This window comes from Lissotriton vulgaris, chromosome 5 (assembly GCF_964263255.1).
Source record: "Lissotriton vulgaris chromosome 5, aLisVul1.2, whole genome shotgun sequence".
NCBI classification, from domain to species: domain Eukaryota; kingdom Metazoa; phylum Chordata; class Amphibia; order Caudata; family Salamandridae; genus Lissotriton; species Lissotriton vulgaris.
In genome coordinates, this window is record NC_141693.1 from 1,250,008,120 (window position 1) to 1,250,032,239 (window position 24,120).

Below are 24,120 nucleotides of genomic sequence, written 5' to 3' on the forward strand. Positions count from 1 at the left end.
AAGCTTATGCGTTTCCCACTTTCTCTATGATACAAGGAGTATTGTTACAGTGTAGGAGACAGAATTGTTGGATTACCTTAGTGGTGCCATTTTGGAAGACTCAAACATGGTTTCTGACTGCTTCGAAGTTGACTATGGAGAGTCCCTATTTAATAAGGTCCAAGAAGGGATTCTTAACAGGAACAGAAGTGAGAGAGCATCCTTTAATTCTTTTAGGTTTGCTCAACCTCCTTGTTTGGAAACTTTTAGGGAATCAGGAATATTCACAAAAGTTTCAGAGTCGGCTACCTGGTTACTCAATGAGTCTTGGGACACAGAGACTAAGAAAAGATAAAAGAGTGCATAGGGAGTATGGTTACGTTGGTGCATGGAAAGGGATTTGGATACCATGGAGGGTGATGAAATAGTGGTGGCTAATTTTTAAGCAGAATTATTTGATGAAGGACTGGCTTACAGAACAGCAGAATTGTTATTGTTCAGCAGTAGCGGAAGGGCATTCTTTAATTCAAGGTATTTCAATGGAAAAGAGCTCTTTAATTTGTGGAATGATGAAAGGGATCAGGCTGAAAAGAGATCCAAAACTTACGTGTCAATCATTTTGGAATTGATATTTAGGGCATGATTACCATGTTGAGCGGACCACCACTGACAGGCCGTAGGTGACAGTCAGCCCGACAGACAGGCCATCAGCCCCACCACCGCATTACAATGCAGGCAATCAGTCTGAGAGGTTGGGGAGAAAGACAGCTGTCTCCAACGGGTTCATCTGATCCAGACAGGGTGGTGTAGTAAATTACTTCTCTACTGTTCTCCACTGTATAGAATGTACCATGACATCATGGAATGCCTGGGTGTCTCTCTGTGCTCACAGTGTCAGTTGGTCAACTCAGGCTGAGCTGCTTGGAGCATGCTCCTGGTGGGGTTTTTATCTATACTTCCTATCTTCTCCTACTTACCTATCCTACAAGGAATATACAATAAAGGATTATCTACTTACACAGTTGGACTGTGCATCTTCCTTTACTACAACATGGCAACAATCTTGAACCTACGTGTGGAGTAAGGAGAAAGGACAACTAAAAAATGAAGGAACTAAAGGACAATGAACTAAAGACATTAAGGACTTTCAAAACGTCAATTGAAACCCAAAGGTAACGCCCCGGCTAGGCCCACCAGTGTCCTGTACTATCTGGACAGCTTGCAACCTGGGCATTTGTTACTGATGAGCCTGCTGTCACCGAGCTGCTGTCTGGGAAAAGTCTCTCCAGCAACGCTCTTCCCTGAGGCCTGCGGTGTTTATCTATTTCATCTGGCCTTCATTCTGAGTGGGAAGCGTTGTGGTATAACAGTAGGTTTCATCTACTTCCTCAGTGAACTACTGAGATGTCTGGATCTAAAATCAGTATCCAGCAGAGTCTGCCAGTGTATTTTCTACAGCGTCTTCAACTAAGTCTGGATTCATTGGCAGAAATTTCTCAAGCTACACCTGAGGAGGATAGCGGTGTATTCTAACTTGCAGCATATGTTTTTCTCAGCAGTGAGCACTGTGTAAGTGCTCATTCAAGCTGGTATTCTGGCAGAATCAGTGACGACTGCGGCGAACTTGAGGAACTTTCTGAGAGGAACGTTACGCTATCTAGGGTGGGCACTTGCGCATGTTGTGGGAGCAGAGGCTGTGTGTTTTTGCTGTGTTATGTGCACTTTGCCGTATTGTGCCCTAGAGTGGACCCCCTTCATGACAAGCATGGCTTTTGGATTCACGACTCTGCACACGGGCAGCGTCTCCGGTGAGCCGACGCACGTGTTTGAGGAGGCTGGACTGTGTTTTGCCGGTGAGTGAGGGTGGGCATTTTCCTCTATTTTGTGCACTGGTGATGCAAATTGCTTCATGGCGGGTGAACTACTGCCTTTCAAACAAGTCACGAGCATCTCCGCGTGCACACCCTTACCGGTCATAGTCTTACCGGTCTCGTGATGCCTGCATCTTCTCCTCTGTGACGTCCCGGGATTTCTGGATACCAGCTGCCTATCAACGCACTAGTGCGCTAGTGTAATCCCGACAAGAGGCGGTGCCAATGCAGGTACCGCCGTCGGGATTACGATCTCCTTTTCTGACAGCCTTTTCATGGCTGTACCACCACCATGAAATGGCTGTCTGAAAGTGGCTTTGGGGCCCCCAAACAGGGCCCTGGTCCCTCCTGGGGCACTGAAAAGTGGCCCAGGGGTCACAAGTATTGCCCCCATGTACATCCATGCACCGTGTGCCATGCACCACTTAGTGCATAGAACACAGTGGATGGATGCAGAAAGTGCTCATTTACACTGCGGCTTGTGCTGTGTCCCTTTTCCTGGGCTACAGCACAAGCCACAGTGTAAATGAGCACTTTCTGACCACCACGGCGGTCATATCAGAATTGGTTGACTGGACCACTGACTGCTTGTCGGGCTGTCTCCTGTCCCCGTCAACAGCGGACGGTAGTCCGACCGCTCGGTATCATAATCGGGCCTCCAATGTTAAAATTGTTTCAGTTCTGGCCTAGTAAAAAATATTTGGGTGTAAGAGAATTACCCTATAAATTAGTGACTGTTGTGTTTAGTTTCTTTTAGAAAAGTTTCAGATGTGGTAGCATTGGAGGTGTCACTTAGATTTTACCAACTAATGGAGTGCTGTTTAAGCTTTTCGAAAGGACAAAAATTATGTCAACTTCTATATTTTATCCGAATTTAGATAGATCACCAAAGTTATGTGTAGTTAAATGTATTAAAGAATATGAACGTAGAATGCTGGAAAAAAAGGAGTGCTGTAGTGGATCAGTTATTGATCTTGAATGTGAAACCTCTTCATGTGGTTACGAATGCAACCATTGCAAGATGGGTGAAGTCTGCAATGAAGGAAGCAGGTACTGAAATGACTAAGTTTATAGCACATTTGGTAAGTTGTGCGATGGCAAGTAAAACCTTTATGGCAGGAGGTTAGCACAGACTGGTCTAACACATATATATTTAGGAATTGTTCTTTTTTTGACCAACAGATCATGTTTCACGCTGCGCTTTGAGGAGCTTCGAACATGCATAATGCTAGCCTCCTGTTTTGCCATAAAATGGCGATTATTAAAGGTTTACTGTATGAAGAATTACAATGTTTTTAAAGACAAGGAGGCTAGTATTTCCCACCACACCCTCCCAGATTAATTAGAAGAAGTGGAATTGTTCATTATTGATAACAAAGTTTAAGGAATAAGAGTAATTGGATATTAAGGTGATGTGCAGATTGAGATGGGATGAAAGATACAAATGTGTTTGCATATTTTTCAGAGTAGTAAGGACATTATGATATGAGAACACAGAAGAAGAGAATTGGTCGGCGAAGAAAAACTAAAGAAGAAGAACATGGAAGACAGGGAGATTTATATGGACTTGGTTTTGGTGCTCAGAAAGAAATGAATAAAAGATTATCCATAATACTAGCCTCCTCATTAATGAAATCGCGATTCTTTATACAGTAAACTTTGAAGAATAGGCATTCCCTTTTCTTTACACGAGGATTGTAAAGAATATACTACCTTCATCCTGAGTAATGAACCTTTCTAACTCTCTGTGGTGGGTGCTTTCACTGAGTTTATTGCAGAATGTGTGTGCACTATCCTGAAATATGTCTAAAAAAGATCAAGGGCTTCTTGTGACACAAGAAACTATTCATTAACCACACTTTTTTTCAACACCTGTGGCTGGATATTGGAGCTGATGGCTTGACATTTCTCCTGCCTTTGTAGAAATTGTCATCCCTCAGATTTGTTTCAGATAAAAAGTTCCACCTAAGATGTGGGTGTGAAAAAGATGATGCAAAACGAAAACGATCAACAACAGCCAAGGTTGCTAGTGTAATAAAATTTAAATGTGTTATGGATGATAATAATGCTAATAATAATAGAAATAATAAGAGTAATATGATGTCATTGTCATATGGCACTACATACTACACTTCTGCTATTTCTCAGTGCTGTAATATAACAGATGTTACCATTGCATGGTTTGCTGACCGCAGACAAATAGTAGTCTACGTTATCCTTGACAGGATTCGTAATCATGATCTGTAGAACACTGCATCTCTCAGCAGTCAGCATTTAACCCAGTAAGCCAACCCACTGACTCTGGGCCTATTCAAACTAGATTATGGGAATGTTCTGCTCACAGGCATTATTAAAGACCAATTAAGATCTCTCAAAGAGGTTGGTGTAGTAAGATCTCCACAGTGGTACCAAGAGCCAATGAAGTTGAAGAGTCTCCAGATGAATTCAAAATAAAGAGATTTATTACCAGAGAAGGAAACCACGACTTGCTTCAATGACTTCCAGTGTACAAGTGCATTTTATAATTTACATTCTGGAATACCTATGACCACATTGGAACTTGGTTAATATAACATTCCTTAAAGATATACTAAACAATAAAGAGCTTATATATATATAGCTTATATATATATATACATACTACGCATCCCCCCTTTTTCAGGAAACACAAAGAAAGGTAAAATACTGTATACAGCGATGAGAACTAAAGATCTAAACATTAATTCATGATATAATCACGAAAACAAAGCGGAGCATTTCTGACTCTACAAGACCATTCATTCTACCTCCACCATCCCCCTCTCCTCCATGAGAAGTAAAAGAATGAGAAACAACATGACTCAAAATAGCATTAGAATTACCTTCGCCAGTTGAAGAAGTGGAAGCAAAGGAACTTTGTGAGTGACCACTTGAGTCATTAGAGATAGGTAAATAATGTTGTCAGCAACACCATACCAGTCTGAATTTGAGCTGCCATAACTACTAGAATCATGTTTATTCTTACAAATTATGTCAGCATGTTTGTCAGTAATCTTTATAAGAGCATTCTTGTTCCACCAACCTCTGTCCTGCAGAAGTACTGCCATGCGGGCTACTCTTATAACTTGAACAGGTGAAAAAAGTTTATATATAAAAAAGAAAATCCAAATTTACCCTTGTCGCCAAAATATGTAGTAAGCTCTCCACAGTGGTAGCAAGATCCAATGAAGTAGAAGAGTCTCCAGATGAATTAAAAATAAAGAGATTTATTACCAGAGAAGCAAACCACGATTTGCTTCAATGACTTCCAGTGTACAAGTGCATTTTACAATTTACATTCTGGAATGCCTATGACCACATTGGAACTTTGTTAATATAACATTCCTTAAAGATATACTAAACATTAAAGAGCTTATATATATATATATATATATATATATATATATACATACTACAGTTGGGTATGCGCGATCTATATAGTGTCAGGCCGGCATTGATCTGACCATACATCCCTGGTCTGAATAACCCCACACTGTTCATGCATGACCTCAGATGCAGCTGGGCATAATCCTGCACTCAACCTCACCTCATTAACCTGCTCAAAAATGTGCCATCTCGAGGAAAGTGAGGAGGATCAAATGTGCCTCCGCAGTCCTGAGGTATTACGACTGGAGACTCCAGGTTTAAAAAATCTGCCAACTCCTCCTCAGGTCTTTTTAGGTTATGCTCTATTGGTCTTAAACTCCAGTCTCTTCCCTGTAATATTGTCTGCTTGTATATCTTCCTTTAGAAAGACTTGAGTGGCTCACCTGCAGCCAACACTTCCCAGTGATGATGTCATAATGCCTCCATGCTGAAAGTTCCAGCCTCATGCCTTGACCATGCCCCCTTCCTTCACTGCTTGCTAATGGCACCTCCTGTTCTCCTTGTGCATTAAGACCACTTTTCTGCCTCTTGTCTACCATTTTTGGCCATCATTCATTACCAATTTGCCTGCCAATCACTTTCCCACACTTTGGTCCTGGTTCGTGCTTTATAATACTAATAAATAGGTGAACAGTAACAAAGTCATGTATGAACCTACTGTAATATTTGGCTAAGATAAAAAAATCTCTTTAGTTACTTTGTTGTGCTTATTACAAGATAAAATAGCTTGACTCTTTAAGAGGACCATTTCCACACCCCAACGGTTGAAAATGCAGCCTAAGAAGTACACCCGTTTCTGCTGAAACTCACATTGTTGATTCATGGTGCATTGATGATTTTTCTTGATTGTCAAGATACTTCCTTTATATGTTGGATCTATTCATTGGAATAGATTAGGAAATTGTATAAATCGTTCACCATATAAGAATAAAATGCCAAATATCAACAATATCCCAGCAAACATAATTTACACATTCAGCAAAAGCATTTCCTAGCCAAATGGATTAGAATGGCAGCAACAAGTTCAAAACTTCTCTAGCTCAGATTCTTATCATTTTAGATAATCTTTTGATTTAGATAATCTGTCTCGGTATTCTAAAGGCTACTTCTGCTAGATAAGTGTTATAATGTAATTAATTATTAACCAGATAAACGAATGGGACACTTCAATTTTATTTTTAAGGGCTTCCTAATAGACACCTTAGAAGGGAACGTCAAATGAGCACTGCTTCTAGATATGTTTACAGATATTTGTTTCAAACATAATTTTCCATGTCAGGTGATTCATTGAGTTTTCCTTGAGGAATGACTGTATTTATGTTATGCACCCTCAAGCTGTCCTTCCTTATATTCCAACCTTAACTTTCAAAAAGAAGCCCCAGAGGTTAGGAAGATCATGTGCAGTAAGATTACGTAGACCAAAGGTGTAGTATTCCATGTTAGCATTCTTTTAGAATTGTTATGTTTCTTCTCTTACTGAACATTCTGTATCTGGGAGTTGGGCATATTAAGAGAGACTTTGAGATCTGTGGTTGTCTAAGCTGTTTGTCAGGAATAAACTATTTTTCCACATTATTCCTGTCTACCTGATTACTTCAAAAGGTAGGGGTTTTAGAGTGGTCCCATGAGTGGTTAGTCTGTAGCATGTAGGAGTCCTTCCCTGAAGGCAATTTCATCAACGAGTTCCCAGTCACTGGGGTTTCTCCACTGAAATCATGCAGGATCGGAGTGGTGCTGTTTGCTATTCCAGTAATACTGGCAAAGAAATATTTTTCTATGGTGGGGTTATTCCTAAAATTGCTCCCAGTGTTCCTAGACTGAGCACAGCCATGTTGATGGATTCGATAGCTACATTGACCTGTGCTGTATATTGACTATCTAACAACCAATGTGTAATATAATTTTTGTATGTGACTACGAATTATTGTAATAGTATGAATAATGTTTTTAATTGCATTGTATATATGTGCACTTTTATGGTGTGAAATATAACCGAATAAAGTCTCTATACATACATACATACATCTAACAACCAAATAGCATTGTCACTGACATTTTCTTTCTCATCGCAACTCCCTTTTGTAGGTTTTGGAGCTTGTGTGTTCAGACCTTGTGGAGTTTAATGAAAGGTAAATAAAGAGAGAGGTGGCCCAACTATTTCCAGGAAACAGGGCTCTTAAGACAATGAAGCAGAGAAAGATCCCTGGATGTAGGTACTACTCATCATTCACTCTACACACCTTCATACCACTGGCTGTATATTTTCAAACATGGAAGAAAAAAGCTATTCAATATTACTTATCATTGGTAACAAGTTTGTATTAGCAGTTGAGAAACCTACACTTAAAATCTTTGACATACACGGAATACAATTATGATCCCACAACTAGAAAATAGTATTTACAAAAATGGTTTATTAAAAGAAGTGTTTTACTCTCCACTATCACTTTAAAATGTATCAATACAAATATTAAAACATGATCTATTTGGGACTATTCTGTAAGAAGTTATCTTTCTTATCTAATATCCCTTTGTTTGTGGTGGATTCTCATTAAACATAGGCGTCGACGCGTATCGGTAGAAGAGTTGGCATAATGTGAAAAACCACCTTCTTCAGGACAAATACCAATACAGGGTCACTTTTTTTCATAATATTTCAAAATGTATCTACACAAAAAAGAAACATATATCAAGCAATTTGTACACAATGTATCATCTCTACAATGCGAACATGTATTTCATATAAACCTAGCCTCATTGCATGGCGGAGAGACTATTTTTTAAATGCAATGTGGATAGGATTATATGAAATACATGTATGGTTCTTGGAACACTTAGATTTTTAACAGATTATTGTCACTGTGTTGTGTCTAGGGTCTATGCATTCGTTTATGTGTTTTTTTGCACTCCTGTGTGCTATAAAGGATCGAGCAATGTATAACTTGTGATTTTTTTATTCATTGTTTTATTTTGCATTTATTGTATCTGTATTGATACAGTTTAAAGTGATAGTAGAGAGTAAAACTCCTTTTAATTAAAAAAAATTAAATACTATTTTCTAGTTGTGGGATCATAATTGTATTCCGTGCATATCAAAGATTGTAAGTGTAGGTTTCTCAACTGTTAATAAAAACTTGTCTCCAATATTAAGTAATACTGAATAGCTTTTTTCTTCCATGTTTGACAATATACAGCCAGTGGTGTGGAGGTGTGTAGAGTGAATGATGAGTATTACTTACCTCCAGGGATCTTTCTCTGCTTAGGACTTTAATTAAAGCCTTTCTCATATCCCTTTCTTATATCCAAAGACTGCTATCCATTACCAATGCTATCACCATAATGTATTAAATATTATCTCCAGGAACACTTCGCTCACCTCTAATGATTACAAAGAACTTTGGATAAACAATGGCTAATAATTGTACACTTAAACTAGCACATATGGCGAGAAATGAAGTAATCTCACAAATATAGCTCAGTATTTTAAGGTCCCTGTGCAGGGTCTCTGGTCACAGATACCAGACACCAGGCACATTTCTGAACAAGTGTGGCGTTTGGGGAGTGATACATTTGCTGCGCTAATTCATCAGAATTTTCCACAGACTGTTTCTCTTTGCTCTGATTTTTTTTTAACATTTCAGGATGTGGGAAGGAATACAGGCGGAATCAACTTGGCACCACCCAGTGGCGAAGCTGATCTTTGAAAGTAATTCCGTGTAAATAGGGACCACAAATTGCACTGTGGGGGAGAGAGTAGAGAGGGCATGTAAAGCAGGCCAGCTCAGGTCTGGACTACAAAAGTATTAAAACATAAAAAATGAAAATTGACACAAGGAGACACTTGATCTTTCGATGTGATTCAGCTTCTACTACTTCCTGGTGATGCGTCCGATATTCTCCAGTCTACCCCTCACTATCTGCGCATTTGTCCCACACGCCTCAAAGTGTCTGTCACTATGTAATTGTAATTTATATAGCGCATTATCACCAACGGTCTCTAAGCGCTTGCTTTGGCAACCCGTCCTGGTTTTTCCCTGTGAGATAACCCGTACTGGGCACCCCCAAGGTGAAAGCCAGGCAACCCACCGCAGGGGGCCATAGTGGAGATTAATCAACCTATTGCCCGGAGTTGCAGAGTGTGAACCTGTGATTCGAGCAGGTACCGAAGCGAGAATTATCGAGTCCGTGGACATTTTGGGCTCAAGACCCTGCTGCGTCGGGAATTAAACCCTGGTCCTGGGTCTGACCTCTGCTTCATGGTCTGCCTCTTCTAACCATTGAGCCACACTTCTCACTAACAAGTTAGTCTCGCTATTCATGTGTCACAAGTTTTCACAGATAATTGAAAACAAGCTCCTGCAAGGGGTGTAAAAAGGAATCTCTTATCTATGCGTGAATTTTAAAGGCGCACCTGAATATAAAATTCTTCTGTAGACAACTTCACCTTAAGTTTCCCCCCTATAAAATGCTACACATACATATAGAAGGGAATTACTGATCACACTTGCTCCCGAGTTTGTAATTATTTGACTCTCTACACTATACGTAGACTTCTATCAACAATGCTCTTCTCTAAGTGCAGGCTGGACATTGGAGTACTGAAGACTTAGGCCCTCAGTAGTGGGAATCCCCTGATGGTGAAGGATATCATGGTGGCATTTCGGAGTCTATTTCCAATGAGTTTCTTAAGGAACAGTGACCTTTGAAGACAGAACCATTAAACTATGATGGAGAGAGAAAATAAAAATGGACTCTTGTAAGAAATGCTCCACAAATGGTTGCTGGGCACCCGAGTGAGTTTAGCTGCACCAAGTGGAATCCTCCCACACTGCTACCCTTTCTTGTGGGACATCACCAGCTGAGAGCTGGCACTATTTCTGAACCAATCCTAGGGAAGAAGCCCTGTGGAGCACTGAGTGGCACAGCCGGTTGGATTTCAAATTATATTCAAGAAAAGAGGACACCGTTGAATGGATCATTAGTGAGGTAGATGTTCGGCCTGTAGGTAAACTGGAGTCAGACACAGTGATGGCTCCTCCGCTAAGATGGAGGAGCGTCGCCCCACTGCCTTGATGCAGAAAAAGAAAGGAAAAAATAAAATGATAATAACTAACGTTATTATCATTGTATTTTGTCCTCCTGATGTGGCAGCTTGTGTGAGGGGGCAGAGCGGGCTGCAGAGCAGAGTAAGAGTGGTACAACCCTCCTAAGTGAGCAGTGACTGTTTGGTCGGCTCTCTCGAGCCGCCCAAAACACTCATGAGCACTTTCCCTGTTCTCCATGCAGGCTGCATTACAGCTGCATGGAGAACATGACCCCCCCTCCAGCCCCTGGCAGAGCGCTCTCAGACCAATAACAATGCTGCATTGCAACATTGTGATTGGCTGCGGGGGGCTTGAGAGCCCTGGTTTTCCTGCTTCCTGTTTCTCCCAAGAAGGAAGACGGCAGGGGGGTAAGTGATTTATAAAAATAATTTAACCGATCCCTCCCTCTTTCTCCCCCACCCGCCCCACTGCAGGTGGGAGGTAGCAGCCGCGACTGGTCAGACACTTCATGCAAACTTGAATCAAATTTCCTACTGTGGTAGAAAGGGAGCAATTGGAAGAATATCAACTGAAAACTTGAAGTAAAATTTGCACCACTTCCCATAGTACTAGGGAGAGGCCATGATGGGAGCAGACAATGGAATGTTTTGTAGCAAGTGGATTTGGGTAGGATCTAACCCAACATTTTGTTGTGTATTTTTTGTATGTTTATATTTTTGATAATAAAATGTGATGGTGGATTTTATTTATATTGCTTGGCTCTCCTCATGATATAAAATTTTACCTTAAAAGAATTGTGCTTCCTGAAGTTCCTATTGGGAGTTTAAAGTGTCCACAAATGAAATCCAAGTTTCCAGAGTCTCTGAATTACCCCTCTTAAGTTGTGACTACAGTTCCCACAATGCACCTGACCAAGTCCTTTAAAGTCAAGCTGAAGGGGGTCAGCTGGGTTCCTCTTGCTAGGGATGATGCAGGTGGTGCTCTTTTAACCTGTTGCTTTCAGGGAGTCCACTCCTCTTTTTGAAGCAAGGCAATGTCCTTAGGGCTGTAGTTCCTTAGTGTACACAGGTGCACTTATTCAGAGTGCATTCCTCTTGGTGCAAGCCAAGGTTCAAGCAGGGCAGTCCTTCTTCTTCTTGTAGTTTCAGGCAGGAGATCTAAGTTGCTATGCAGCTCTCCCACAGTTAACCTCTGTTCTGGAGCGACAAGTAGGGGGTATTCGGTGCCACCCAAAAGCATGACAGCTTTTTCCGAAGTGTTGCATATTCTTGCACCACAAAGTACTGCAATTTAAAATTAAAGATGGAAAACCTTTCTCCTTGGGGTTAAGATCTGGCTAAGCCAACTTAATGGTGTGGCTTATTTCCCTTAACACTCCCCTTCCAGCCCTTCTGCAAATTTACATTCTAGGGGATCCCATCTGTCCGGGGAGTACAGGAAGAGGGGCTAGGCCTAGCTTGCATCCTTCCTATACTGCTCACTTTGAAGACTGGTTTGTTTACCCAGCCCCCTTCATGGCCTGTTTTCTGCAGTTGCAGCTCTCCCCTCATCAGATACCCTGTGTCTCTGAGCAGGCCACTTATCACATCATCAAAGCAATTTGGCTAAGCCTGTCAAGACTGGCCAATCAGGAGAGGCTGCTAGAAGGCTTGATTTTGTCTCACAGAACAAGAAAGTTCTATAACTTCTGTGCTGCATTAGTTATGATAAAACCAATAGTGACAAGTTGTTGGCTTTATCATTAGTAATATTTTAAGTTCTTGAAATATTATTTTAGCTCACTTCTGTCAATAGCTATACTTTATTACAGTTTTGCCATGTTAGCCTATAGAGCTAAGTTGCTTCAATGGGGAAAACGAAATTGGTGTTTTTTCCCTCACCAGGGCATATACAACATCTTTTACAATCCCCCTGCTTGTTTTTACATTGAACCTTAACCTAGGGCACCTAGGGTAGACCTTACGGGTGACCTATACATAAAAATAAGATAGTTTAAAACTTTGGAAGCAGCTTTAAATGAACAATCGAATTTGCATATATTTTCAATTTAAAAGCAGCTTTCAAATCAGGGCTGGCTTTTAAAATGACAGCAGGCAACACAACAGTGAAAATTAAGTGCATTATATCTGATGGGCTTCTAAAGCTACGTGCCTTATCATATACTATGTATAGGCATTTATATAGCGCACTACTTACCCGGAGGGTCCCAAGGCGCTTCGACCGCTGCGAAACCCTTCCTGGCTTCCCTGAGAGATGGTCCCTTAATGGGTATCTCCAGGGTGAGACCAGGCATCCCCGGCGGTCTGGTGGGGCCGTTAGTGAAGATGAGGCAAGCTAATGCCCAGAGTTGCCGAGTGTGATCGCTGATCAGAGTGGGCACCGAGGCGAGAGAATTATCGAGTCCGCTGACCCTGGTCCAGAAACCTGCCACGCCGATATTCGAACCCTGGTCTCGGGCCGTCCTCTGCTCTCGGGTCTGCCGCCTCTAACCAGTGAGCCACACTAGGGACTTGAAGGTAGGTTGTCAGTACCAATTGTAATGACACATAGTCACTATATACCTTTTAATCAGAGCACTGGCCTTGGGCCTGGTTAGCAGAGCCTAGTGCACATTCAGAGTCAACTACTACCAGCATCAGTCAATAAATGGGGGTGATTAGGGCCAAAAGGATGCCTTTCGCACAATTAGAGAACAAATTACCCTCACTTTGAACATGGAACACCTCAGTAACCTTCTGAGATGGCAGAGATCTAGTGAAGGCAGAGATCCATTTGAATAACTCCCACAACTGATGGGAATGAATGGAGACGACAAACCTATTTAAGTGGAAACGCTTTAGATAATAAACAGCGCTGTGGAATTGATGTGTATGAGGCAAGGGACCCCTTTTTTAGTGCTAAGATTTCGAATGATGAAGATAGGGACAATATTTGGCACAGATGATGGGTAATTATCTCAACCCTGTACCAGATATTATGAGAAGCAGGAAGAGGATAACTAGGGCCTAAGTGTGTGTTCATCTCAACAGATGTCCATCAATTGCTGACCCACCAAATTCAAGATGATATTCACATGGAAAGACACTGTAGCCTCTGTCATAGATAGTAGCATTTGAGCAGAGTTCACTGGTGTCTGACCAAGTGCTGAATTTGGCACCCAATACCAGCTGGGTCTCAGGTGACATTATTTTTAAAGAGTGGTGAAATACAATGGTGCAAGAGTGTGTAGCCACAAAATTTCGTCAGGAGAAGCAAGATATTAGATAGGTTTATTGCATAATTAATTAAAATTATTACAATTTTCACATAATAAAATAATAATACGAAATATAATACATTTTACTAAAATTCTTACTCCTCCACAGTTAGGAAATATTATAAAAATGGTGTTTAAAAAACTTTTTTCCTGCGATACTCCTCCTATCTAGAATTCTCAGAGTGATTTTGCAAATTCTTAAGATCTTTTACAAACCCTTGCATTAAGGTGGCCATAATGTCCCGCTTCTTGGTCTATCCCCTGTTCAATTTGTCTCAGGTGTTTTTTCACCTCAGCCAAAAATGTGGTTCCCCGGCATGCCACAATAATAATATTCCCAACGTGTTACAGCTTGTCTGCAGGTACGGATCTTTAGTTCGTTAAAGGTGAATTTTAAAAGTCGTTGTCTCTGATCTATAAGTGCCGGGTAGACACACAGAAAATGGGCTAAAGAGTCTGATTTGTAGCCACATAGTCGAAATTGCTCCGTCTGGTGGACACCTTTCCAGGTTGGTTGTAAGTCCTTCGAGATATGCATACCCATCCTATAGTCAATAAAAGCTCTTTTTAGATACTCGTTGAAGTGGGAAGTTAAGTAAACTTGTGGTTTTCCTGCTTTAAAAGAGTTGATGATGGTCCAGCCATGCCGCCGTTTTATAAGTGTACCTTTATCTTCTTGAAAAGATTTCTTTTTTGCTGCCGTGTTGGCCGATCTGGTTAAGCCTGCTTTGTCCATTCCAGATTCCCATGCAGCTTCCAGCTCCAGCTCTTTCACACAGACTTTCAAATACTTTCCCCAGGAGCACGGGGATCCGGTCTCCCCTTGATTTTTTATTTCTTCCCAGCTTAGCCAGTCCAAGGAATCCGGATCTGCAGATCTCAGTTTATAACACAGTTTTACGAAGCTGCTCATGCTTCTGTATTTCTGGTTTTGCAGACCAAATTCAAGCCTGACTTGCGATGCTGAGGCACATTTTAGAAGGTTAAAAACAGCTTTATAGATTTTGGTTTGCAGATCATTTAGTAAGTCAGCTTCCTTGCCAAACCAGATGACCAGACCGTAGGACAGGGTGGGTAAAATTTGGGCTGACATGAGTTTCAACAGGTGCTTATAATTCGGACAGTCCATTTTTGTTTTTAGTAAACGGTAAGCAAAAGTTAGAGTTTGGGCTTTTGCACGAATTGCTGTTTTATGCTCCATTTGTTTTGCTCCCTGGGATATTGTAATTCCAAGATACTTATAAGACCCTTGTTCGTCCACCTTTACCCCATTCGCCATCCATGTATACTTACGTTTTTGAGGGTCTACCAGGCGGACCACTTTTGTTTTTTCTTTATTTAAGTCCAGGCCTTCCTGTTTCAAGTATGCTGCTAATTTATTTAGTGCTCTTTGTAATCCAATTGGCGTTTTACTCAGCAATACTATATCGTCTGCATATTGCAAACAAGGAATTTGATGATTAGACAGTGATGGTGGGTGAACTTCATCCGACTCCAATACAATTGAAAGGTCGGAAAGGAAAAGATTGAAGAGAGTAGGAGCTAAAACGCAGTCTTGTTTTAGTCCTTGGTCCGTTGGTATACTCCTTGTTGTACAACCTCCATTTCCCAATTTCACTCTTGCCCAGGTATTTTGGTATAGAGCTTCTGTTGCCTCTAAAAGTTTGGTCTGCATACCCCAGGTCTTAAATTTTCCCCATAGACGCTCTCTGTTAACCCGGTCGAATGCCGATTTGATGTCGACAAAACAGGCGTACAGCCGTGCTCCCTTTGCTACCGATCTGTCTATTAGTAATGACAGGCATGTCAAATTGGTGATTGTTCCCATTTTCCGCCTAAAGCCTGTTTGGACCCGGGGAATTCTGTTTGTTTCTTCAATCCAATCTTGCAGATATCTTTTCCAACACTTTTTAATACATTAAAATGTATATTCGGGAAGACTGAACTTAGTCTTCCTGGTGAATGTGCAATATTGACCATTTTGAACTTCTACCAGTGATATCTGCAGGCTTCTGCTTTCTTTAGGGGTTTTGTAGCTGACTACAAAAATAGTGACAAATAAGTGATTGCATTGCGTAATAATTTCAGTTTCTGTAGGTTGCTTCGTTGGTGGTTAACTGTAGCCGAAATGACGAGCTAAATCACATTGGAATGGGATGAGCTCAAACTGATTCATGAATGTACATCCACGTTTTTTGTGCTTACTAAAAGATATGCTGAGACGTGGATTGTGACTCCACTGTGCCATGAGCAATCTAGCTGCACCTCATCAGACTAAAACATGCTTGTTGTAGTGCCTTGTGTTCCTGTTTAGAACGAGGCTGGACTGCCCCTTTTTGGGGTCTAGGCCAAGACTGATTTGCATAAGGTTGTTTCCTTTCTGTAAAGTCACAGACAAGCTGAAAAATGATAAATGAAATTCACTCAACATACTTGCCAGTTGCACAGTATGAATGCAGTGTTTTCTCTAAACACGTTTGTGATAATATAAGGCAACTTTCAGCTAGAGACATGACAAATATGATTACATTACAGTTGAGGTTTTAAAAATTACACACCGGCTTTCACATAAGCAACATATCGAAACATCCATAGTGCAATCCCTCTGTGAGAGGTCATCCCCAAGGGAGATTTTGAATCTCTTGGGAGCTAGCGAGCCAAAGGACAACTGATAGTCAGCTGGGCAATTAGTTAGTTAGTTAGTTCTTGTGGGCGAGATGTAAATGCTTGTAAAGTCCTTCACACAGGAACAGTTCATACAGTGAAATTATGAGGTAATATGTAATATGATATATGAAGATTAAAGACAGTGTTATATTCAATATTATCAAGTTAAAAGTTTAGATGTAATATTTAGGCTAGATAGGTCGCCACCTGAGAGTTCAAACATTGTCGAAAATACAACCTTTCACAGTTGGAAGAGTTAATCAAATTGCATATTGTTCAGCTCTTTGCAACAGATTTTCCCTAATGTCCTGTAGGATTAAGTCTCACACATAGGTGTACTTCCTTAGAATGATTACTGCTGACTGGTCCCACGACCAGCTGTCCCATGCTGCTGCACCGCTCTGCTTCCGCCCCAATTCTCTGAGTGTTTTCTCTTGCCTCATTTTCTACTGCTTTTCCCATGTTTTTTTTAGTGCTTTCTCCTGCTTTGGCCTAGTTTTTTACTGCTTCTCCTTCCTTCTCCTCAGTTTTTCTGCGTGCTTTCTCCTGCTTTTGCCTCTTTTTTACTGCTTTCTCCTTCCTTTCAGCCCATTATCTGAGCGCTTTCTGCTGCTTTTTCCTCATTTTTCATTGTTTCTCCTTGTCCAGAGGGACCAAGACATGGTTGTTCAAATGAACAGGGCACCGCAAAGCAGCTAGCAACTCCATCGCCTTGAGACCCTCACGGGTGATTTGCCACTCTTTATGAATCCTGATTTATTTGAATTTTTCTTTGGTGTGTTGATAGAATTTAAGTTTGAATAAATTAAACAGAGATCGGGTTTGAGATGCTTTGGATCAAAGGGGGCTTGGTAACGAAGTATCCTGAGGTTTGAAGAGGAAAATTGTATGTGTGAAACAGAGAGGGAAAATTTGACAACAGATCCATTTGTCATTGGCAACTAGCCTACCTTGATCTGTTAAGTGGAGTTGTGGATGGATCGGGAAGGTTGAAGAGCATGTATGCCGGTGATTAACCCTTTCGATGCTCATGATGGGCTCAGCTCGTCATGAGGCACGGTTGAGCTGTGCTGATGACGAGCAGAGCTCGTCATGAACAATGGGATTTACTGATAGCTCAGCACAGGAGGGGAATACCATCAGCATCAATGGTGTTAAGTTGAGAACATTGTTTGGAGTTCAAGAAGAGTAGATTGCAAAGCCTAGGACTATGATCTCACGGTAATCAAGGTTGCGGGTCCATAGACGGTTGGAACCTTGGTCACAAATGATAAGCTGTTGGTAACGAAGTATCCTGAGGTTTGAAGAGGAAAATTGTATGTGTGAAACAGAGAGGGAAAATTTGACAACAGATCCATTTGTCATTGGCAACTAGCCTACCTTGATCTGTTAAGTGGAGTTGTGGATGGATCGGGAAGGTTGAAGAGCATGTATGCCGGTGATTAACCCTTTGTATGCTCATGATACAAAGAGGGAAAATTTGACAACAGATCCATTTGTCATTGGCAACTAGCCTACCTTGATCTGTTAAGTGGAGTTGTGGATGGATCGGGAAGGTTGAAGAGCATGTATGCCGGTGATTAACCCTTTCGATGCTCATGATGGGCTCAGCTCGTCATGAGGCACGGTTGAGCTGTGCTGATGACGAGCAGAGCTCGTCATGAACAATGGGATTTACTGATAGCTCAGCACAGGAGGGGAATACCATCAGCATCAATGGTGTTAAGTTGAGAACATTGTTTGGAGTTCAAGAAGAGTAGATTGCAAAGCCTAGGACTATGATCTCACGGTAATCAAGGTTGCGGGTCCATAGACGGTTGGAACCTTGGTCACAAATGATAAGCTGTTTGTTTCAATGTCCAAATGAATTCCTAGGTTGCAGGTGGAGATGCCAGCTGTTATGATGTCACTGGGGATATTGCCAAATAATGAAAGCTCGTACATCATGTTATACTCCCCGTGGTAGGTTGCCATTGCCTACGCCACTTCTCAGATAAATCCGCTAGATACAATTTACCTGAGTGAAGATCCATAAGGTGTTTGAAAAAACATATTGTACTTAACCTGCTATGACTTTCTTCATTTTCAGAAGGGGTGTAATTGTTCCTTGTGTCTTTTGTTTAATTTATGTTGTGCTGCTGGTACTCAATCTTCCCTGTTTTATATTCACTCAAATTAAGAGAAAATGAATAGATATTTTTGACAGTTGTACTTTTGTTACTGCGAGGCTGCCGTACCAGCATGTGGGGTCGGCGCAGACCTGGTGAAGTGGCTCTATCACACTGCACAAGAGCTTGCGGTGAGGTTTGCTTCCTCATCCCTTAACCTATGGTAAGCATCTCTGAAGGAAATATTAGAACATATTTACTGACATGGTAAAGCTTATAAGCTTTACCATGTCAGTGCAGTGCAGTGGTGCAGAGTTCATTGGTACAGAGTAGAGTAGAGTGGCATACAGTACAGTGGCATAGAGTGCAGTGGTGCAGAGTAGAGTGGCATAGAGTACCATGGCACAGAGTGGTGCAGAGTAGAGTGGGGTAGAGTGGTGCAGAGTAGAGTGGCATAGAGTGGTTCAGAGTAGAGTACAGTGTCGTAAAGTGCATTGGCATACAGTGCAGTAGCGTAGAGTGGAGTTCTGCAGAATGGAGTGGCCCAGAGTGGAGTGATGCAAAGAAGAGGGCATAGAGAGAAGTGGTGTAGAGTGCATTGGCGTAGCATGTTTTTCGCTTCTTTTTCGCTTAGAGTGCAGTAACATAGAGTGACGTAGCATGGTGAAGAGTAGAGTATAGTGCCGTAGAGTGGAGTGCAGTGGCATAGAGAGCAGTGCTACAGAGGGAAATGGCGTAGAGTGGAATGATGCAGAGTAGAATGGCGTAGAGTGCAGAGGCGTAAAGTGCATTGGCAAAGAATGCAGTAGTGCAGAGTAGAGTGGCATAGACTTCAGTGGCACCGAGTGCAGTGCTGCAGAGTAGAGAGTTGTAGAGTGCATTGGAGTGGAGTGCATTGGCGTAGAGTAGAATGTCATAGAGTAGAGTGGTGTAGAATAGAATGGTGCAGAGTAGAGTGCAGTGGCATACACTGCAAAGGCTTAGAGTATATTTGGTTCAGTGTAGAGCGAAGTAACACAGAGTGCAGTGGTGTAGAACAGCGTAGTGTGCAGTGACTTAGAGTAGATTGGTTCAGAGTAGAGTGAAGTGGTATAGAGTGGAGTGGTGCAGGGTAGAGCAAAGTGGCTTAGAGTTGAGTGGTGCAGTATAGAGTGCAGTGGTGTAGAGTAGAGTGGCTTAGAGTAATGGGGTAAAGTAGAGTGCAATGGAATGAAGTGCAGTTTTTCTGAGTAGATTAGAGTGGCATAGAGTGGAGTGCATTAGTATGGAGTGTATTGGCATAGAGTGCAGTGGCGGAGAGTGAAGTGTTTCAAAGTGGAGTAGAGTGGAGTGACATAGAGTGAATTGTTCAGAGAAGAGTGGAATGGTCTAGACTGGAGTGGTTTAGAATGCAGTGGCAAAGAGTGCAATGGTGTGGTGTAGAGTGGCATAGAGTGCATTGGCATATAGTAGAGTAGTGCAGTGTAGAGTAGAGTAGAGAGGCATAGAGTGCAGTGGCATAGAATGGAGTAGTGCAAAGTAGAATAAAGTGGAGTGACGTGGTGTAAAGTGGAGTGGTGCAGAGGAGGCTGCATTGTCAGAGAGTGGAATATGCATGGTGTGGTAGAACACGTCTATTACAGACAACACATCTTCAATTGAAATCACCATTACATTTGTACAGACATACAGTTTCACTGATTCAAGTATACAGGGCAAAAGCAATAATGTGTGAAAATGTCAGCACCTAGTGTTCTGATTTGTTTTGATCATTTTAAAATATTTGTTTGCCCCACTCTTCTGAATTACCAAAAGATGTGCTTCATTTTGGCTTTTCTAATTCTGACATATCCGCACAGCTCATTTACAGACATTTAAGTTTTGTTGAATGCTAGAAGCAAAATAACATGTACAGTCTTCCTCAAGCAATCCCTAGAGCCACCATGATTGTCACATAAATCCTCTCACTCTGAAGTCAGAGAAAGAAAAGTAAATACCAAACTCCCTGGAAGAGCAAACGTCTGACTTTGAATGCACAGCAAATGTGACAAGATAAGAACAAATTTAAAGGAGGTGGTGTAGCTGGGGGGACAGGGTCTGTCCCAGGTGGCAATTTCAGCAAACAGAAAGTGGTTTTCTTTTTTTTAATGTTATTTTCACTTGGAGTTGTCTGTCAACTCCCCCCACCCCGTCCCATCCCCCCCACTCTTACCTTCACTGGCCGTCACTGGGTGGAAAGCTCAAGGACCGCCCTGGGCGGCAAAATCTCTAGCTACCCCACTGTTTAAAGACCTGTTTACAGAAATCGAGCTCTGATGAGGACTAAGGTAAATAGGGTTTGGGCAACTGAAGGGATGACCTCGAGCTGGACAGACTAAGACAAATAGAGACAGCAAATAGAATGCAAGCAAATGTGAGTTACAAACCACAAAGCCAATGGTAAGCAACGGGTGGCTGCATTCTTAGGGAAGCTTTACAAATGTCTTCAAGATGTCATTAGCAAACCAGACAGTTGTGCTGTCTGGTAGACTTTGACCTAAAAACCGAGGGGCAGATTTACAAGCCCCCTGCGCCTCTTTTACGCCGCCGTTGCGTCACTTTTGTGACGAAGCGGCAGCGCAAAAGATGCGCCATGGTGCAGGGTATTTACAACGTGACGCATCTCCCAGATGCGTCGCGTTGTAAAGCCCTGCGCCAGAAGGAGGCGTTTCATCTCGCGGGGGTGTTCCGGCGCAGGAACGCCTCCCAAAAGTGGCTGAGTGAAATCTACAAGATTTCACTCAGTCACTTTTGGGCCCATGCTGCGTCAAAACCCTGCGCCTGCTTGAAGCAGGCGTAAGGATTGAAGCAGCATTGTGGAGATAGGGACCTCCAGAGCATTGCTAGAGCTGCGTCGCGCTTGCAACGCAACTCCAGCAATGCACCGCTTTTACGGCACAGATGCATGACGCATCTGTGCTGTTTTTGCCCCATGGTGCGCCGTATTGTAAATGCGGCGCATCCAGGGTGGCGGAGCTGCGGCGCTCAATAACTGGCGCATCCCTGCTGCTAAGCAGGGATGCGCCAGTTATTGTAAATCTGCCCCCGAGTATTTGAATAGGTGTGCTTTATTTACAAACCAGCAAACAGTCACTGAAAATGTGTTCAACGATTAAAAAAAATAGCATAACCAAATTATTTACCATTTCAAAATCACACAAGGCAAAGTGATCTGACACAGATTACAAAAATTATTTGGAACACAGCTCAAGGTATTCTTTTGTTATCGACCTCGGGCTATGGAATATGCACCAGAGGCCTGATACTCACACGCAGGCTTTTACATAGGTGTATGAGTCTGGAATTTGCAAAAAAAATTGCAAAAAGACACATTCCTGACGATTTTGTTTTTTCAAAACATGTTGCTGCTGCCTGCTTGGTGGCTGACCAGAGCAGTTCTTACCTATGGACTGTGCATCAAAGAGACCATTTGGACATGAAACCTTAAATCTTTGTAAATGTGCCGGAAGCACTGACACTTTCGGTTAAATTGTTCACAATGTGTACACCCCAAGAAACATAAACGTCTCCGTATGTTGGTGTACCTATTTATTCCGAGCCCTGTGGAGGGTACTTCCTCTAAGAACTAGGATGGATGGGGCACAGCCAATCACGTGATGGACACTTGAGAAGCAGAAACGTCGATTAGAGGTAGAAATTTACAGTGTGGGACTGAGACAGAAAAAAGACCTGAGCAAAGTGTCCCTCATTAGCGTATCAGATCAAAAAAGTGGCCCACACTGCTGTACAGGTATTTTGACGGGTTTGGGAGGCTGCATGCGTGTGTGCCTGCATACTGGAGGCAGTGTGGAAAACATCAGGTAAATCACAATTAAAACGGCCCCACCTGGCCATAAAACAGGCCCCACACCCAACCAAAAAATAAAACGGCCCACACACAAACCTGTCATACCAGCCTTAGTGGCACCACCAGAGAGCTCTAAAGGCCAGTCCGACCCTGGCAGTAATGGTAGCAGCTACTCACCTCTTGCCCAGAGATATTTTACGGCAGTCTTTAATATACTGTTTCCTTTAATTTATTTTTTAACATGGTTGATTTGTAAGTCTACAACAGCCATTTTGCAGAGAAATGTTTTATGTGTCTTGATCCATTACAAAAAGTTTCTTTTAGACCAAAACAGGGCCTTACATGAAAACTTTGAGGGAGACACACAGATTAGTGAGCTGCTGCTGTGTTACAATATTGAAAGCACGCATCACTGTCCCTGAATATTAGATGTAAACACATCTGATGAGTGTGCCTGTGCGATGGCAGTGACCTGAAAGGGCTGAAATTGGATCATAAATTCAAAGCTGATCCGAACAAGGGCCCCCAAATGCATTTGCCCAGGGCCCCCCAATCCTTAAGATGTCCTTGGTACTGCCAGCCCTTGGTTACTCAGGTGCTCCTGGGCGACACTTGCTACCCCGAGTCTTGGTCACGAAGGAAGTGGCAGATACAGGAAGTAAACATCCCTCAGAGAACAGATTGTTTTCTGTAGTTTTCACTTCATGTCCTTCCAATGCCCTTCGGCAGCAAACAGGAGTTTACGGGCGGGACAAGGGGTCGACGCTGTGCCATCAGGAGGAGGCAAAGTGTGCAGGACTTTGATTCTGGCATTTGGTGAATCGACGTCCCTGTAGATAGAGGAACTAAGGGGCAGATTTACAAGCCCCTTGCCCCTCTTTTGCGTCACTTTTAACATGGGAAAAGTGACGCAAAAGTGGCGCAAGGGGTTTGTAAATCTGCCCCATAGCATTTCGATGCGGGAAAAGCGTTCTCCCCTCCCCACCCACCCCTCGGCTAGTTTCAGCAAGAGACCCTTGCGTTATGTGGAAATCTATGGGCGTTGCCCCCCAAATTACTTGAAAAGTGTGAGCAGTTGGAATCTAGCTGAGAAGCTTGAAAACCTCCTAAATGTAAACGAGTGGCAGCAAAGAAGTGGAATTAAAACAATCCGTCCCTCCTCTAGGGAAGCCAAAGGCCGGATGCAGCCGGAGTGAGGCTGGAGACAGGTGGGGTCTCGAGGTGTGGAGAGGAACAGGGAAACATAACATTAATGGGTCTTTTTCTGACAGCACGTCCCAGGTCTCTTCACAACACCAACACATCTCTGCAGAAAAGAACAGTTCCAATCCCAGGGCCCAGTGTTCACTTTAGCTCAGCAAATCTTATAAATGGCAAAGAATGTCCTTCTCTTACCCGCTAATTGCTCCTTCGAGGCGCTCTCCTCATAGCGTAGTGCAAGTGTGCCCAAGTCGCTTCACAGCTTGCGTTTATTTCTTGCTCAAGATGACATTTCCGTGGCCCAGATAGAGCCTCGCGGTTTTTTTCAGTTTCCTCTTTAAGCAGAAGTAAATCTAACTGCCACTGAGTCTTGACTTCCGCAGAGCTAGGGTTGCACTACTTAAACAGCCTAACATTTAAAAACCCAGCTTTGCCAAATCATTTCCTTCGAATTGATAGGGATTGTGTTTCTATACATATATATTTACTGAAAAAGCCAAAGCAGGCTTATGGTTAGCTTTTATTGTAAAACCTCAATGCATGTTTAAAAAAAATAAAAAAAGAAATTCTCCCCAGTTAAAATGCAGTTATAGTTACGAATTTAAATCAAACATACACTTAGGGCTAATTACGATGTTGGGCAAACTTAAGTCCACCCGGCACCATCTCGGTCCTGGGACCGACCGACCTCTGGTCGGCAGTCCGACTGCCTAATTAGGATGCGAGTGAACATTGTTTGTTCGCATTTCTACATTTTCCCATG

At 42.3% G+C, this 24,120-nt stretch overlaps 1 protein-coding gene across 3 annotated transcripts in view; it reads right to left on the bottom strand.

The window, feature by feature from the left end:
• The window catches only part of RAB44 (RAB44, member RAS oncogene family), a 450,865-nt gene extending 427,181 nt beyond the window's left edge, over nt 1-23,684 (bottom strand). For 2 of the 3 annotated variants that reach the window (XR_015295992.1, XM_086923095.1), the window contains exon 1: nt 23,553-23,684. The gene's annotated coding sequence lies outside the window, so the exon portion shown is untranslated. The remainder of the gene's footprint in view (nt 1-23,552) is intronic. The other variant, XM_086923096.1, reaches the window with a different exon arrangement.
• Between the last annotated feature and the right edge of the window lie 436 nt (nt 23,685-24,120).